This window comes from Mus caroli, unplaced genomic scaffold (assembly GCF_978045245.1).
Source record: "Mus caroli unplaced genomic scaffold, Mus_caroli_1 scaffold_4, whole genome shotgun sequence".
NCBI classification, from domain to species: Eukaryota; Metazoa; Chordata; class Mammalia; order Rodentia; family Muridae; genus Mus; species Mus caroli.
The window spans coordinates 149,905,057-149,911,147 of NW_028227259.1; positions in this window are offsets into that span (position 1 = coordinate 149,905,057).

Consider the following 6,091-nt stretch of genomic DNA (forward strand, 5'->3'; position numbering starts at 1 on the left):
TCATTCTATGAAGCCACAATTACTCTGATACCTAAAATGCACAAAGATCCAACATAGAAAGAGAACATCAGATCAATTTCCCTTATGAATATCGATGCAAAAATACTCAATAAACTCCTCACAAACCGCATCTAAGAACACATCATAACGATCATCCATCATGACCAAGTAGGCTTCATTCCAGGGATGCAGGGATTGTTTAATAATCAGAAATCCATCATCTTAATCTACTATATAAAAACCCTCAAAGACAAAAACCACATGATCATCTCGTTAGATGTTGTGAAAGCATTTGACAAAATCCAACACCCCTTCATGATGAAAATGTTGGAAAGATCAGGAATTCAAGGCCCATACCTAAATATAATAAAAGCAATTTACAGCAAATAGTAGCCTACATCAAACTAAATGGAGAGAAACTCGAAGCAATCCCACTAAAATCAGGGACTCGACAAGGCTGCCAACTTTCTCCCTACCTATTCAATATAGTACTTGAAGTTCTAGCCAGAGCAATTCGACAACAAAAGGACATTGAGGGGATACAAATTGGAAAGGAAGAAGTCAAAATATCACTATTTGCAGATGATAGGATAATATATATAAGTGACCCCAAAAATTCCACCAGAGAACTCCTAAACCTGATAAACAGCTTCAGTGCAGTAGCTGGATATAAAATTAACTCAAACAAATCAATGGCCTTTCTCTACACGAAGAAAAACTGACTGAGAAAGAAATTAAGGAACAACATCTTTCACAATAGTCACAAATAATATAAAATACATTGGTGTGACTCTAACTAAGGATAAAAGTTCTGTATGGTAAGAACTTTAAGTCTCTGAAGAAAGAAATTGAAGAAGATCTCAGAAGATGGAAAGATCTCCCATGCTCATGTATTGGCAGTATTAACATTGTCAAAATGGCTATTCTGCCAAAAGCAATCTACAGATTCAATACAATCCCCTTGAAAATCCCAACTCAATTCATTAACAAATTAGAAAGGGCAATTTACAAATTCTTCTGGAATAATAAAAGACCTAGGATAGCAAAACTATTCCCAACAATAAAAGAACCTCTAGTGGAATTACCATGCCTGACATTAAGCTGTACTACAGAGAAATTGTGATAAAAACTGTATGGTACTGGTACATTGACAGACAGGTAGATCAATGGAATAAAATTGAAGATCCAGAAAGGAATCCACACACCTATGGTCAGTTGATCTTTGCCAAGGGAGCTAAAACCATCCAGTGGAAAAAAGACAGCATTTTTAACAAATGGTGCTGGCACAACTGGTGGTTATCATGTAGAAGAATGCAAATTGATGCATTCTTATCTCCTTGTACATTGCTCAAGTCTAAGTCAATCAAAGACCTCCACATAAAACCAGAGACACTGAAATTAATAGAGGAGAAAGTGGTGAAAAGCCTCAAAGATATGGGCACAGGGGATAAATTCCTAAAAAGAACAGAAATAGCTTGTTCTGTAAGATCAAGTATTGACAAATAGACCTCATAAAATTGCAAAGCTTCTGTAAGGCAAAAGACACTGTCAATAAGACAAAAAGGCCACCAACAGATTGGGAAAGGATTTTTACCAATCCTAAATCTGATAGGGGACTAATATCCAATATATACAAAGAGCTCAAGAAGCTGGACTCCAGAAATTCGAATAAGCCCATTAAAAATGGGGTATAGACCTAAACAAAAAATTCTCAACTGAGGAATACTGAATGGCTGAGAACCATCTGAAAAAATGTTCATCATCCTTAATCATTAGGGAAATGCAAATCAAAACATCCTTGAGATTTTACCTCACACCAGTCAGAATGGCTAAGATCAAAAATTCAGGTGACAACAGATGCTTGAGAGGATGTGGAGAAAGAGGAAAACTCCTCCATTTATGGTGGGGTTGCAAACTTGTACAACCACGCTGAATGTCAGTCGGGTGGTTCCTCAGAAAATTGGACATATTACTACCAGAAGATCCAGCAATACCTCTCCTGGGCATATACCCAGACGAAGTTCCAACTGGCAATAAGAACACATGCTCCACTATGTTCATAGCAGCCTTATTTATAATAGCCCAAAGCTGGAAAGAACCCAGATGTTCCTCAACAGAAGAATGAATACAGAAACTGTGGTACATTTACACAATGGAGTTCTACTCAGCTAATTTAAAAAACAATGAATTCATGAAATTCTTGGATAAATGGATTTATCTGGGGGATATCATCCTTAGTGAGGTAACCCAATCACAAAAGAAGTCATTAGGTATTCACTCACTGATAAGTGGATATTATCCCAGAAACATAGAACACCCAAGATACAATTTGCAAAACATCAGAAAATCAGTGAGGGAAGACCAATGGGTGAATACTTCGTTCCTCCTTTGAATTGGGAACAAAATACTCAGGAAAGGATTTCAGAGACAAAGTTTGGAGCTAAGACGAAAGTATGGACTATCCAGAGACTACCCAACCCAGGGATCCATCCCATAATCAGCGACCAAACCCAGGCACTATTGAATATGCCAGCAAGATTTTGCTGAAGGTATAAAGTATATATTGATGAGAGTGGGGTGTTGAAGTCTCCCACTATTATTGTCTGACGTGCAATGTGTACTCTGAACTTTACTAAAGTTTCCTTAATGAATGTGGCTGCCCTTGCATTTGGAGCATAGATATTCAGAATTGAGAGTTCGTCTTGGCAGATTTTATCTTTGATAAGTATGAAGTGCCCCTCCTTGTGTTTTTGATAACTTTGGGTTGTAAATCTATTTTATTCGATATTAGAATGGCTACTCCAGCTTGTTTCTTGGGATCATTTGCTTGGAAAATTGTTTTTCTGCCTTTTACTCTGAGGTAGTGTCTGTTTTATCCCTGAGGATATAGCTGTCTCATATGAGACTATGCCAGTGCCTGGCAAATACAGAAGTGGATGCTCACAGTCATCTATGAGACAGAACACAGGGCCCCCAGAGGAGAGGCTAGAGAAAGCACCCAAAGAGCTGAGGTAGTCTGCAACCCTATAGGTGGAACAGCAATATGAACTAACAAGAACCCCCAGAGCTCATATGTCTTGCTGCATATGTAGCAGAAGGTGGCCTAGTCGGCCATCACTGGGAAGAGATGCCCCTTGGTATTGTAACCTTTATATGCCCCAGTATAGGGGAATGCCAGGGCCAAGAATCAGGAGTGGGTGGGTAGGGAAGCAGGGCAGAGGAAGGGTATTGGAAACTTTCAGGATAGCATTTGAAATTTGAAATGTATATAAAGAAAATATCTAATAAAAATGTGAAAAAAGGAGAAAAGAAATTATACATATTATATATTGAAAATTGAAGTGCTACACTTTGTTTCTACTTTGTCCCATGAGAGTTACTGTATGGGAAGTTTAATCTCAAATCTAATGCTATCAAGAGATAGAGAGACCTTGAAAGTGGGAGAGCCTTTGGAGAAGTCATTCCTAGACCTCCCTGAGCTATGGCCTTCAGCCTTACCCAGAGGGCATCCTGAGATTCATCTCCCTGCTATCCACCTGATCAATCTTCAGTTGCAACCACAGTTCCCATGGACACAAGCAGAGTTGGCATGGGTGGCAGACTGAGGAATTTGCATGATGCTTTTTAGATGCAGAGACCAAGAATGATGGAGTTGTAGGGGTTTTCATCAAAATTTCCAGGAAATCCTGGGAGCTCAGATGGTTGTTTGCTGTACAAATGATTAAATTTAAATTTTTGCATATAATATGAACATATATATATATATATACTCTAAGTCCTGTGAAGTGAATTTACTGCAGCACGTGTGTACTGCTGCTTGTGTAATCACTTGCAGGTGAGTCAACTCACATCTCATAAGCCACTTGCACCAGAGTAACTCTGAATGTAGCCTGACACAAAACATTAAACTTATTTAAATACTTTTTAAGCTCAGGGGTTAACAGGGAGATCCAATTTCTTATAATTCAATTCATGGTCTCTGGCATGAATTTTGTATATAACAATGCTTTGTCACCATGTCAAACAGTTGACTCAACTGCACTGTTTGACAATTGCAACATTAGCACAACCAACTATCTTCTCTATGTAATCTCCAGAGACACAATTAAAGTCCTTAGTTATGCCAGCAAGTATCTTTACCCTGAGAACCACTACTCCCACACTTTTGTTTTTTCGGGTGGTTGGTTTGGTCTGGTTTGGCTTGTTTTTTTTTTTCCAGATAGGGTGTCTCTGTGCAGTCTTGGATGTCCTGGAACTCACTCTGTAGACCAGAATGACCTTGGACTCAGATTACCCTACCAGATATCTTATAACTTCTACATGGGCACTGTGATGAATATACATGTATTCACACCCACCAAAATGCAAACTTAAATGGTAATAATAAAGTGTGGAGCCACTGAGGAAGACATCATTATTTCAATCTCTGGCCTCCATATATATGCACATACATGTACATATAACACACACACAAAATCAGGTCAGGATGAACGTATATATTTCCAAGCAATTGGAAAAGTCAAGTAGATTTAGCTCTCTTCTATCCATAGAGACCAGATCTAAACCAGATTCATACAACCAGTAACTATGAAGGTCAGAAATATTTAGTTTTTTGGTGTCTGGTAGACATAACACCATTGTACCCCATGATGTCACAGAAGCTCTGGTTAATTGCACAAGTCACCCAAGGCCAGGCCAGTCAACATCCCAGAAGGGCTGCTGTGTCACATGAGCTTTGGAGCTTCTGATAGGTGATGGCTGCTAGAGGAAGGGCAGTCAGTTTTTCCTCCAGGGGTGTAGCCCCTCTGCTCCAATGGGTGATCCCAATCTATGCACACATGAACAACACTAAATAGACTAAGTGGTTTATAAACAGAAAAGAAGACATCAAGTTGGTGGGTAGGTTTGGGGTGGGGTATTCAAAGGAATTTGAGGGAGAGAGTAGGGAGATGTATACTAACAAAATATGTTGTGTACACATATGAAATTCTACAAGAATGAAATGTTTTATTATATTTTTTAAAAAATTATTTTCTTCCTTATTCTCCTTGACTCATATATCTATCTTCCCTCTTAATATATGTCAAACACTCAGGTCACTAGGTCGTATTCACAGTACTAGAAGGTGCAATACACAATACTGGATGAGCGAAGTATTCATGACTCTCACCTCACTGTGGACCTTTGAGATACAGTAATGACTTGCCTGAAAGACAAGCCCACTAGAACAACTATGGCACAGATGTTATGGGAGTAACCAATCACTTTATAAATTGGATGTCAGGTCCACTCCATGAGATGGAACCTATAACTGATAGTGTCTACGAGGTTACGGACCTGAGACTAGATACATCCTATGTCCTAGGAAGAAACATACTACTATTAATCTATTAAAGGGATATAGCAATAAAATATTCTAATGAAATACTGCCATATCCATCGAATAGTTTATCACTCATTAGAAAAGCTTCATGCAGTACTCAGTAGTAAGCAAGGAAACCTATAATTTGTCAACATAAAGAGAGGTTGGAATGCACAACTCTAACTAAGTAGGATGACTAGATCATACATCTTGCCTCAAAGCTCAGGGATCTACACAAAATGGAAAGAAACAAGAGTGTAAGAACCAGAGGTAGTGGATGACTTTAAGGAAATAGCACTTCCAGACACAACATGTCAGGTACACATATGAACTTATAGAGGCTACAGCAAAATTCACACAATCTGCACAAGCTCAAAGCAAAGAAAATTCTACCTGAGAGGAGTTCAAGTTCTTAACTCTAGCAATGGAGATATGGACAGCTGAGAGCTCCTGACAGAGGAAATATCAGTTTTCTTCAATGGGGTGACACTGGGTGGAACTTCACTCCAGGGTAAGCCTCACATCCAGGAACGGCTCTCCAACACAAACTGGACTCCACTAATTTGTTTTGTTTTATTTTGTTTTGTTTTGTTTCATTTTGGTTTGGTTTGGTTTGAAATAGTGTGACAGAATACAAAGTGGTTGGGAAAGGAGATAAGACAGAATCTAGGAAGAGTTGGTGGAAAGGAATTAATGTGATTAAAATACATTCTTCGAAGTTCTCAAAGA